This window comes from Polyodon spathula, chromosome 2, assembly GCF_017654505.1.
Source record: "Polyodon spathula isolate WHYD16114869_AA chromosome 2, ASM1765450v1, whole genome shotgun sequence".
NCBI lineage: Eukaryota > Metazoa > Chordata > Actinopteri > Acipenseriformes > Polyodontidae > Polyodon > Polyodon spathula.
Window position 1 is genome coordinate 49,119,299 of NC_054535.1, and position 14,027 is coordinate 49,133,325.

The 14,027-nt window shown below is 35.3% G+C and overlaps 1 protein-coding gene across 1 annotated transcript in view; it reads right to left on the reverse strand.

Annotated features, from left to right (window-relative positions):
• dctd (dCMP deaminase) overlaps positions 1 to 14,027 on the reverse strand; it is a 58,216-nt gene that overhangs the window by 23,183 nt on the left and 21,006 nt on the right. The gene's annotated exons all lie outside the window — the stretch shown is intronic.

Consider the following 14,027-nt stretch of genomic DNA (forward strand, 5'->3'; position numbering starts at 1 on the left):
TTTGAATCAAAACATTGGAGGTATATATAGATGTCTGACAGCATGACAACTACTTGTTATTGTTTATATTCAAATCCATGGCTTTATTCTTACATGATGTAATGGTGTTCTATATATTGTGACAATTTGTACTTCTACTTTTAAATCTATATTAATTCTAATTTACAGGCATAAAGAATTGCAGGTGTAAGGAATTTTGTAACAATTTTCATATTAAAACTGATTATTTTGTTTAAATGTTTTCTGTTACAAATTGAACAATGAAGCTGGGAGTGGTATTTCGGGTTTTTGAGTTCTGGACTAAGGAAATACAAGTCCATACTCATTGTTAGAATATTTGGAAAGTATGGTACTTTCAATGGAGAGATATTGAGTACAGAATTTAGGTGGGGTATTTTGAAATGCAGGGTCTGTCTCAAATTGTAGATTGACTAAGAAAGAGCAAATATGACCATTTATGGGCATTTGTGAGGTGGTCTTTGGTTCTGCTCTGCTTGGTTGCATGGAGGGGGATGGAAGAATCTCAGAGATAACAAGATGCAAAGGAATGTTTGTGAGGCTTGGAAAATTGCCACGTACCCAGGTATAGTGGGGAGGAGGTCTTAAATGACGTCATTATAGGGGCGTGTTCTATGTTATTCAAAAGTGATTGCAGCTATTTTTCTGTTGTGACCCAGAGCATTTGTCTCTGCTTTCTTCAAATAATTCTGTTCTTGTACTACTGCAATAAATATTGACTTCACGAATATTGTTTTTCATTCATCTATCAGTTATTCCTTTACACAGGCTCTGAGGACAAGCCTCGGTTTAGCCTCCACAGCTTTTGAATTAATTTTGTTTATGTTTTAAATTATGTATTTATTGGAATTAATTAGTTAATTATTTTCTGTTGAGTCCCGCTGGCATAATTGTGTTCAGCCTATTTATCCATTTACTTTCTTTTATTCTTCTATAGGTCACTGTCCAATTTTAGCTGTTCTAATGCTAAAAACTTTACATCATTTGTCATGTCCTTGACTAGTGAAGTGCTGTACTATTGGTTCATTTTATTATTATTATTTCTAATTAAATGAAAAGTGGTTCTGAATTTTTATATAAAGTTGTTCCAGTCTCTAACATATTTTATTTCAAATCACATTTTTCACAGGCTATTCCATAAACATTGCTATTTTTACAGTAGATTAGTATTTAGTGGATGTGTTATTAGGTTTAATTATATTTTTGTTTACACATTTTACATGTACTAGTGCAAGTATTTGTAGAACCTATTCTGTCAATTATTCCTTTATGTTTACTGTTAACTAAAATATCATCTAAATCAGCTTCTCTTTTGAATGCTACAATTGGGTCCAAGAAATATTTCATTTTTTCTGAATTACCTAGACTCCGCAAGTGTTTCCAAACTATCTTAGAAATGTTGGGCAAAAGTTTAGAGAAAGTCATTACTAATGTGACTCTTGACCTTTCTATCTCTATTGGCACCAAAGAATCACCAGTCCACTGCACATGGTTTAAAGGTAAAACAAAAAAACAAAAAATGAGATACCGTTTCTCTGGCAGCTGTCATTGGGCACCTGTTTTGTTCACCAATGACCCAAGATTAATTTTATTTAAATATGTTTTATTAATTCGAGTAGTCTGGACTGTCACAGCTCTTCATAATGGTGGAATCCGGGGATACAGAGACATGTAGCTGGTGAATTGGTGCGACCCCTTCTGTTCCAGACTGTGGGCAAGTTATCAAACCACAGGTTTGTGCACATGCACCCTGAACATGGTCTTGCAAGGTTAACCACACCACAATGGCACAGAGGAATCACCAGTCCACAGCACATGGGCTCAATATCCTCTTCAGGACAACTGGAGTCACCATAAGGCAACCAAACTGCCAGAAACTGGCTTAAGGTTAAAAAAAAAAAAAAAAAAAAAAAAAAAAAAGGAGCTATAGTTTCTCTGGCAGCTGTCATTGGACACCTGTTTTGTTCACCAATGACACAAGATTTAAATCTATTCAAGTTTGAGTGTGGAGAGCCCGAGAAGTGCTCAGTTCAACAATGTTGAATAAGATAGTATTGGAGGAGACTCGCTTATGATGTGGACAGGCATTAGCACTGGAGGTCACACAGATAATATTGTGCTTCCAGTGGGTGGATTTACAGCTCTACGGTACAGTCTTGGACCCGGACAGATGACCATTTGTTTTCCATTGGTCACGTGTTCAGGTGTGCATTATTGATAGTGTCAAAAGAGTGCTCCCTTAAACTAGTCAAGATGGATTCTTCGTTAGTTGTAGTTTGGAAAATTTTTTAATAACTTTCTTATTCATTCTCTCACACAGTAAAACTTCAAATATTCACCAGGGCTGCTGGGAAATATGGTAAATAGGACGCAGAGTCTATTAAAACAGCAGGTTAGGAATATTATAATGCACATCATACTGAATGTTCCAGCCAACACACACACATGGCTGTACAGCCACCTTACCAACAGCAATGAAGAGACCCCGAGGTTCAGGATGAATGTTAAAAAAAACAATCATTTAATTTTAAAAAGTTACATGGATCAGGTTTTTATTATTATTATTTTTTTTTTTTTTTTTTATCAATTTATTCATTTTAAAACCAGTTGAAGTTTTTTTTTTTTTTTAGCGTTCTGAAAGTAAAATACAAACTTGTTTTCTGGTATTAACAGGGTTGCCTTTGTGTATTTGTACATGTTTTGCTGTTATTTTTTATATATTAACAGTATTTTGTGCAATGAATATTCCTATTTTGCTCTTTTTCCAGCATTCTTACTTATCAATGTACAGGTTATAAAAACAAATTAGTCACTTTTGCTTGATTTTGTGATAAAACTGGTATTTGAATTGACTATTGTTCATCTTTAAACAGTTTGAAGTATCTTTGAGTGTGTTGTGGGCTAACAGTATAAACTTATTTTTTGTATTAACACAGTATTTCATTTGGTTGTTTTGCAATGAGGATTCGTTGCTGGTTAATTTTTCATTGATTGTCCATGATAACCAATATACACGTTTTGAGGGCAAACAATAAATATAGTGTGTTAATAAAAATGATGCTTATTGCTTTTATTCATTTTAAAACCATGTTTGTTCTTTGTTGTGCTGCAAGCCTACTTTAAGACACACTTGTGTCCTGATATTTACAGTGCCGTCTTTATTTTTAATATTATTACAATACAAACTTATTACCCATTGACACAACCTTTAACGCTGTTGGAATGTTGTAATTTACTTGTCGTTTCTATAAGGTTGTGTGCTGGCAGCTTTTTCATGGCTACTGGCAAATATGGTTTAAAAAAAAAAAAAAAAACACACCGGGGCGTTTACTTCACAGCTCTACATTTAGATTTTTAACTACTAGCCCATCAGGCCACCGAGCTAGTGTTTTTACTGGCCCAGATGCAATTTTATCTGGCCCAATATATTTGTATGTTTTTTCATGATGGTTTTTATTTTCAGTATGTTTCTAACTGTGTATGGTAACCAAAGAGAGCCCACGTCTGAAAGGAAAGTGGCTAAACAAAGCCTTTCAATATATGTTACTTCAACCATTTAGCAAGGCTAAAACAAGTACGGTAATCCAAACTTGGGTAACATTGAAATTAGAAAGGTAATTTAACGTTATGATGAATATAAAGACATACTACATGTTAAGCAGAACAATGCAGTGACTAATAAGAAAGTCAAGACAACGAGTGGGAAAGGAGTTATTTAACTCTGGATTGCAGTTCAATGTAAAACATCTACTGTTGAATTTCTGTGAATGGATGGATTAACGTCAACATTTGCACTGACCATTAAAAGTACAACCAGGAATGTTCCTCGTTTTTAATCATTTACAGGTTATTGAATAAACGGTAACTTGACTTTGATTCATCTGATGTCAGTACTTGGTGGCTAGTTGTAATTAGTAATGTTAAACTATTGTAATGCATTTTCTATCGTTTTGGCCAGGTTACAATATTTACACTTAAGATTATTTTATAAATATTTCTTGTTAGAATTAAGCAGATGTAGAATATTTAGGTTGCTATATGATAGGTGTTATTTTATTCTGAATACACTACAGCAAATTATTTGGTGGTTTGCACAATATTATGCTACTGTTGCTTTAAATGGAAGAGATACGCGCTGTGACATTGCTGTTCATTGAGTTCTGTATTAATTCAGTAAACAAAAGGAAAAACGTGTGCCTAAGGAAATATGGTACTGAACAAAGAAATCTCGTCTTGGACATTATTTGAACACTTTGTGAACCCGGCTAAACTTTACTGGCTTACACTGTTATACTGTCTGCTTGTGCACACGCATTTGCCTTTTACTCTTGGTTGGTAGCGTAAGGGACCAGAGTTCGGTTAATCGAATACACAAAAATGTTAAACCCTGTGTATTCAAATAGGAAACTATTTGAAATTTCCATCTCTAATACTCATAAAGAGTATTCATAATACAAAATAACAATCCTACTTAGAGCGTTGTCACTTGTGCTGTCTCTCCCGCAAGTCAGTGCCAGATACCAACGAGTCTGGAAAGATTGCGAAAGGCATTTTTGACCTGAACACATCGGATCCCAAATACAAGTTACACAATTCGATCGCGTACTTGGGTATCCATCGGGACATCTTCCTGTGAGACTGGATATGATGTAAACAAAATGTTGAATTCACTACAAATATAGCTGTTTTATCTGCAAGTCTGGGAAACTGATGCCAAACAAGGCAGAACGTTACTTTCACTGTCATAATAAAGCCTCCACTCAATGTTTATTTTCATTTTTTTTTTTTTCTTAATTACTTACTTTATAATTTATTGATTTCAGTGGTTTCCTTTTGGCTTATTGGTTGGTTAGTTGTAGAAAACCTGATTTGTAAAAGTACCAACACCGCACTTCGGTTCGCCGTCTCAGAGTCTGTCTGTACAACAAATATGACGTGCGCCAGGAAAGTTAGGATTGTTTCGTAGTTACGTTTTTAACAAATGGTTTGTAAATTCAGCTTTTTGGCACATTGGCCCATTTTCCAGGATTCGTGAAACAGAAGCCATGTGCACTAACATATATAGTGTAGTGCGCACGGGGGGAGGCAGCAGCAGGGCTGGTAGATGACGTAATCACATACAAAGACATAAGCCCGACATACACTCGTTGCGAAGGTGCCGACTCTTTTGTACAGCGGTATCGGCGCTATGCCGGAGTGCGAGAGGTCCCAGGTTTGCGCCCGCCCTCTGCCTGTGTGTGGATTACCTCGCCCTGTATGAGGTGCCTGCCTGCGGGAACTTTGAGCTTTAAAAAAAAAAAAAAAAAAAAAATTATATATATATATATATATATATATATATATATATATATATATATATATATATATATATATATATATATATATATATATATATATTAGCTCAAAGAGCCAGCTGCCCTAACGTTTCGATATGTTGTTACAAATCTATGGGAGCATAAGCATATATTAGCCACACACATGTACGTTAAATGTAACTGGCCCAGTCGGACCTATGCTGTTTCATAACTACCAGCAAAACTGCGATCTCTACTGGCCCCGGCCATGGTTAATGTTGAACCCTGTATTTAAAGTGCTAAATTGCACACACTTGTTTTAAATCTCGCATTTAAAGCCATCAGGTGTCACATTTATGCAAATTGCAAAATCTGCACAAAAATGACGCTTCATGCGGCTTGCTTTCTGACTATTAGAGACCAAGAGCGCTTTCAATATTTAACCCACCACAACAACCTTCTACATTATAATTGCACAAATGCACAAAACAGCTGTTTAACAAATGGCAACAAAATAATTGAACTCCAGCACCTTTAATGCAAAGGTTTCATATTTCTCTGTATTTCAGACCGACAAATGATGGTAAATGTGTATTACATTTTTTACATGGGTGTTTTGATTGTACTTGTTGAACAAACAAACAAAAAAAAAAAAAAAAACTGTTTTACACTTCTGACAGCAGTCACACAAGGAAACCCATGAGTCATAGGAAAAGCAGAGATTGGTAACTGAAAAGGACATTCAAAATTCAAAGCCAAGTCCTCCACACTGTTTCTCATCCTTTTGTGCGGTAGATGTTCAGTTGAGAACTGCCTACGAAACACTGATGCACTGTTCAATCACTGTTCAAAGCCAAGGCTACAGAACAAATTCAAGCCACAGGTACATTTTAAAACCAGAACAAAATCAAAAGAAAAGGTGTCAAAGGAAAGCAGAGAAACTGACATCACAAAAGTTAGCAAATGATTTTTTTTTTCTTTCATAAAAGGAATGCAGTTTAAAATTCAATAATAATTTTCAATACTGTTAGTGAAGTCAGTAACATTTATGAATAGCTTTTACTATATGAAAAGATTTCTTTAACTCAGCAGATCAAACTTTGAAACTTAAACATTCAGTTTATCATTTAGGTTACATGCATTTTGAAGGAACAATTAGCAATTTCTAAATATTGTCCACAAAATATATAATTGAAAACACTATTGTAGGGTAATTATTCACTGCAATATTAAACATGATCAACAAAACCAAGTAAGTTCACCTTAAGGTTAATGTCTTGATATTTATATTTACAGTAGCTACTGCAGAAACAAAGCTTAGTCAAAAGCTCTAGAAATAAGAAATCTTACTTGGTCAACTGATGATAGAGCAGGGCTTTTTAGAGAAAGGAATTTCTTTAAATCAAAAACCAGGAGATGAAAGGTGCAATTAACAATGACAAAGATGAAAATCTTCAGTCCTTTATGGCTAGTCTCAAGGGTGTGCATTTATTTCAATGCACTGCTGGTGCAGTAATCCCAAAGAACAAACAGAAAACAAAAAGTACAGGTGAAATAGATTTTTTTATTTGTTTTTAAATCCAATGGTCTGATGACCAGCCAGTAAATAATAAAGCTTTTGCAATACACACCAATGTGTATTGAGCAATGAAAAATGGGGTTGCAGACCTGTAAATAATAAGCACGGTACGTTTTAACACACACAATCAGACAGACACGTTCACAATGTCCAAAGTGAGTGCTCTCAGTGCTTTTGGTGCAGTACAATTAGTGCTAACAATGTTAAATCGTGACAGTAGTGCCGTGTTGATCCGGTTTTGTGCTGGCCCTTGGCGACAGCTCTGGATTCGGGTTTAGTCGTCTAGTGATACAAACAAGACAATTACTAATAACACGAAAAACAAACACTCATGAATACTTTCACAACGCTTTCTCTGCGTCTCTCACGGTCCTTCCAGTTCTTTAATACAAACCAGGCGAAGGAAAAGATTTACGATTTTCCGGCCCCTTTATGCTATCACGCATGACCCCTTGGTAAGCGATTGCAGCTGTCTCTATTGCCTGCAGCTGCTACCTCGTTTACCTTCCGGGTCAATACATTCCTGCATCGCCGCCTTCCAGGCTTACCGATTTCCAACCCAGGAAATGAACTGTCAGGCCAGCCCTTCCAAAGTCTACCCCTTTCGCTATTTAGCGTCCTCACAGGTCGGGAGGGAGATTTCCAACCAGAACTCATATTTCTGGTCACAAACCTACTGTAAATATTGTGTGCCTTTTGATAGAAATTTTTTTTAGCTTTTTAGATACTGAGAAACTTGCCATTTTGACTGACAGAGTAAATTATCAGTGAAAAACCTTCGCCCACACGTTAACCCATTTAATATATTTTTGATGCATTATACAATTTTGAAACAATATTCCAACACAAGTATCTCACCAATTTTACAATTTACTTTAAAATTTAAACAATTATTAAACATTTTTGTGGCTCTGCCTGATTTTGAATCATCCTCTGATCCTATGCAGCCCTGTCGGTTGTTACCATAAATAACTGGTGGCCTGCACAAAATTGCTTATACTACTGCATAAAACACTGGCATCTGCACTGCCTCCAATTGTTTCCTTCTTGGGAATACCAAATTAAGTTTTTTAAAAATGGCCAATTCTATGTATTCCCACTTTTAATCACTGTATTAAATATGGCATTTGAACAAATATGTTGGTAGTTAATTAGTACATTTAATAAATATTACCACAATTGTTGCTGTAATAGTAAAGCACCTGAAAACACTTCATACCTGTTAATGTTTATAGACATCACTTGGCTCATTGTTGGCATTAAAATAAGCAGGAAAACCTGAGAATTGCATTAGGACAGTTCAGAAGACCAAATGTCCAGCACAGTTGTGAGAATCATATTTACAGTCTTCCTCTAACACAGTAGTTCAGTGTACAAATAAAAGGCGTTTTAAAGACCTGTTTAGCTTATTGCTGGCATTTAAAATGGCAATAAAAAATATTTAATAGTTTAGTCCAGCAATGTCATGAGTGTAATCCTATGTAGAGTACTCCACAAATTAAGTTTAGCGTTTTACTGGCATTATAATAATAACCAGGATAAAATATGAAACGGCGTGTTGACTGACTCTTTGCTCTAAAACAGGTTCACTGCTATGTATTACCCGATTGTAATTTAAATAGTGCCCCTTTTAATATAAACGCATAATTAATCCTCTCAATTGTTTCTTTCCTAATTATGCAGCGTTATTTGCAAGATTTAAAAAGAGGCGTGTCTCAGAACGTCTTTATGAAACCAACGGTGTGTACTGTAGTGACTACATCCTTTACACAGTAAAGCGATCAATTTAAGGATTGCATGGTTTAAAATTGCTAATTATAACTTCATTAAAAAGGCAGGTAGCGTGGAAAGAAATAATATAAAATAATAATGAAATATGCAATTAATTTAGCTTACTTCGGGAAAGCTCTGCCTTGAGTGCAGTACCTAGGTCTTAAGTTTTTCAGCATAGAATGCAGTGCTTTATCATTGTTGCTGTCTTATTTGCTTTCTTATTCTCTACGTGTTTACAACTGGCATTATATTTAATGTAGTGACTCTTGCATGCCCACGCGAATTACAGCAAAGCTTTAATACTATTGCACCATTTTCATAGATAATCAGATTTATTTTAGCTCCGTCTTACTAAAACATTGCTTTTTTTTCTTCGTTGAAGTCACATGAATGAACTAAAAAAAATTAATTTAAAAAAATGAAGGACATGGTATGTCTTCTTCAATTACTATACACTTAAACGTGAAATCGGCTCATGACCTGATTACATTTTTACCAGTTTCAAAACGCTGGAGATGACTTCTGAAATGGTCGTTTTTTTAAAAGGTAAATAAAACTAAAACCGTCAAAGTGCGAGTATTGTGATTTTTATTTATGTTTACCGGAGTATTTACACTTGTAAATAATACAGGAAGGTTATGCATCACTGATTTAGTATTCAATTATACAACAAGTTAAAAACTGTAAAGTTCATGAGCAGCATTGGCAATCTCTATAGGAGGCAGAACAGCCAGACGACTGCTTCGCCCACCCTGTACCAATAGATTCGCTGGAGTCCGAGAGAGTGCGGCACGAATGCGACGTGCATTTTTACAAAAGGTAATCAGTGAATCAGCTGCAAGACAGACACAAATATGCTTGTTAATGTTTTGTAAAAATGGTTTCAAAATAGGCTTATCGAGATGCTGGTGTCTCGATTGAGGTTGCTATTTCGGATAATGACTTGCGAAAGTTAGTAAACTGAGTGTGAAGGTTGTTGCCAGTTTCAGTGAAGAATGTGTGCATTTTAGCCTTGGAGGGAACACTGCCTGACAGGTTATACACATGTCATTTAAAAGTCTGGGGTTCAGCAGTTATAAAACAAAGAATGTCAAGAAAAATCTGAATCCCACAAAGCAGCAGTAATAGTTGGCAATGATTTTGTATGCAACAAACTAAAACACCTGTAGGCCTACATCAGGAATTGGATTCAGCTTACAGAGAAAGAGTGGAAAAAAACAGGCAAAAGCTTATTATAGTTGTACTTAAATTTACTAGCAAATGTGTTCCAGACTGCACTGAAAGGAACACTTCCTTAAAGTATAAAGACACTTATTTTCCCTCTGCCTTGGATTCTGAATCATCCTCCGATTTATCTATATAAAATAAATCTAGAATTTTTATGAAGCGTATGTTTACCTTAACGAAGCCTGTCTGAGATCTCAAATAAAGCCCTGTCAGTTGTTATCACAGATATAGACTACATGCTTAACTGGTAGCCTGGTAGATGTAATTGTTTTAAAACTACTGTATAAAACACTGGCATCTGCACTGCCTTCAACTGTAACCATCTTTAGCGTTACTGATTTTCCATTTGAGAACAGCAAAGTTGTTTAAAAAAAAAAAAAAAAAAAAAAAAAAAGCCAGTTCTCCGTCATCCCCCCACTTCTTCTCAACGTATTAATAAACATGGCATTTGAACATAAATATAATGCCGATAGTTAAAATAAGTACATTAATAAATATTACCACAATTATTTTTATTAAAAGCCAAGATTTTCAATAAGATTGTTGTTGCTGCAAGTAATGCACCTGAAGACACTTCAGACCTGTCATAATATTTATAGACATCACTTGGTTCATTGCTGGCATTAAAATAAGCAGGAAAACCTAGAAATTATATTAAAACAGTTCAGAAAATAAAATGTCCAGCACTGTTGTGAGAATCATATTTACAGTCTTCCACTAACACTGTAGTTCAGTCTGCAAAAGGACCTGTTTATCTTATTGCTGGCATTACAACAAATATGAAAACAGTTTAACAGTCCAGCAATGTAATGTGACAGCAATCCTATGTACAGACCAGCAATGTCATGTGAGTAATCCTATGTACAGTACTGCACAAATTAAGTTTTACTGGGATTACAATAACCAGGATAAAATATGAAGCACTGATTTAAAAAAAAAAAAAAAAAAAAAAAAAAAAAAAAAAACCCCGGCATACTGTTAACTGACCTGTTGCTCTACATGGGTTCAGTGTTGTGTATCACCAGATTGTAATTTAAAATCACACTCCTTTAATGTAAACGCATAATCCTCCCAACTGTTTCTTTGCTGATTCTGCCTTGGTAAATTTTGCAAACAATGAGGTGTGTCAGGACAGAATTTCTTTATGAAACAAACTGTGTAGTGACTACATCCCTTACACAGTAAAGCGATACATTTCCTATGAATGTACAGCTAGAAAAACAGTTTTGAGTGTATTTCTTCATTGTGCGATAATATACTGCAATTAAGAAACAGCCATGGTTTAATATTGCTAATTATAGCGTTATTAATGGCAGGAAGCATGTAAAGAAATAAACTAAAACTTGCAATTAATTTGGCTGGCTTACTTCGGGAAAGCACCACCTTAGCGCAGTACAGTTTTCATAAATGAGATGACATTTTCGAATTATTTTATTTATTTATTTATTTATTTTTATTTTTTTTAAGGGAAATAAAAAAAAAAAAAGTCAAATTATGAGCCTTGTGATTTTTATTTGTTTACCAGTACCAGTAATATTTATACTTCTAAATAATGCAGAAAGATTTTGCTTCACTGATTAGTAATCAATTATACGACTGCAAACTTCATGAGCAGCACCGAGCAGGACTCCTCCCTGTACAGGAATGGGACGTGCATTTGTACAGAGGGAAATCAGAGAATCAGCTGCAAGACCAACACAAATATGCTTATGTTAATGCTTTGCTCTCAAAATGATAGGCTTACCTAGAGATGGAGTCTCAGTTAGGTTGACTATGATAAAACTTACGAAAGTTAGTAAACTCAGTGCGAAGGATGTTGCCAGTTACTGTGAAAAAATGCACGCATTTTAACCTTCGAAGGAACGCTGCTGTTAACTCCAAAATTCTACAAGTTAGTCTACTTTTTAATCTGGGTTTTGTGTGGTGGGAGGGGACAAGTAGGTTTTTAAAGAAGGACAAGTTGATTTTTCTAGCATTTTGTCCCTACAAGAAGTTAAAAAAAGGAACACCCCTGTACTCTACCAGTTATAACATAATTAAAAGTAAATAAGTGCTTTGAGATCTGGATGTCCAGCTAAAAGTTTCTTGCACAAAAACAGTTACATGGAACAAAATGTACAGTTAAATCCCCCCAAAATAGCAGTAGCAGGGTATGCTAATGTTCTTCACCTGTCCAAATGCATACAATCAAAACATTCATTTGGACAGAGAATATCAAAAGCACGGCAACTAAATACAACAAACAAGCTCTAAAAATACAACCCTACCTTCACTATGAAATCACCTCCAATGTGTTACGGGATATACTGCAGTGGAGGCAGTTGTGCATCCGTATAGTCGTACCTCTGCAAATGTACACATTTTGGGATATATCTGGAGAACCGCTTATTCACTGGTCATGAAACTTTGCATTAACATTACTTGGTTATTGAGTATCAGATACTGGGGATATACTGCATTGGGGTGTCGGTCTATTAATCTGTCCATCACGCTTCTATTTTTGCATGAATTTGGAGAACTGCTTATCCAGTTGTCTTGAAACTTCATATTACTTAGTTTAAGTTACTGAGAATGTCAGATTCCGGAGATAAATGAGAATCTGTCTGCTTGTACATCCGTGCATCTGTATGTCATACTTACAATATTGAAAATATCAGATTCTGGTGATTTACAGGAGTGTCAGTCCATCTGTATGTACTGTAACATTTTTGCACAGATTTGGAAAGCTGTAATGAAACTTAACACTGTTTAACACCATTTAGCATCAATAACCAACAATACTGATTACAGGGACAATTGCATATCAAATTGCGATGAAACATTTGATTTGTAATTCTTATTCTATACTAATCTGCATATACTGTTGATGTATGTCTTGGTCATCAACTATCATACTTCTAGCTCTAATCAATATTCAAAACGCAATTTGTTTTGCAATTCAATCACTTAATTTAATCAACCTGCTGTACATCCTGCAACGCTCTTCAAGCTTCACATTTTACAAAAAACATCCTGTGATTTGCAATCTTTAATACCAGAAAAAAAAGGAATTCTATTTAATAAAACAATGTACAGAAGTACAAAAAGAAAGCCACACTCTGTTATTAAAACAAGTATTTTTTTCAACGCATTGTTTCAGCAAGGTCAGATTCCCTATTGCAGCAATGCCAAAGTGAAAATACCTGCTTTGGCCCCTCACTGTGCTGCATAAACAACTGTGCTCGTCTGCAACATGAAACAGCTACCAATTTCCTTTCTTCACAAGGACAAAGAGAAACCTACTTTTATTGCTTCTAGTTATGATCAAACTGACATAAAACATGTTTTTTCTTCTTCACCCTACTTTCTTGAAAGTCAGGCAAGGTTTAGAAGTTCTTGCATAAAAAAAAAAAGATTCATTTTTACTACTTACTTTCAAAAACTTTTTGGCTGTTCCTATTCCAAAGTCCCCTTAGCAGGTGCTTGATATTCCACTGCCTCAGAGACTCATGCTGAGAAAGGCTTTAATTAGAGGAGCTAAAGATTTCCCACAGCAAGCATTTCTCAGTACTCTTGCTTTCTGGTTTTGGCTTATTGTAGCAGAGCAGGGCCAAACCCCCCCCCCCCCCCCCCCCCCCCGCCATGATCTGATTATGAAATTAACAGTGGTAATTCATCCAAAACTACAAAAAACACTCAGAAGTAGAATATGTAGTAAAAGTTTAAGACTTGTGTATAAACTATTATTTATTTTTTTATATCTCAAATTACACAGTGCTCACCCATTATAACACGCCTCATAGTGCGGATTCTGTTATAACACGATAGGGTCGTGGCTCCCATTTGCTCCACAATGCCATTAGAAGTAGCCCTTTTATACTCACAAGGCGGAAAACAAATAGCACAGTCTTGTAACTATGGCTTTCCACTATAGCGCCACTAAGGATGAGCACTCTGTGTGTATGTAATTATATACACACACACACAGTGCCTTGCGAAAGTATTCAGACCCCTGACCAATTCTCTCATATTACTGAATTACAAATGGTACATTGAAATTTCGTTCTGTTCGATATTTTATTTTGAAACACTGAAACTCAAAATCAATTATTGTAAGGTGACATTGGTTTTATCTTGGGAAATATTTAAGAAAAATA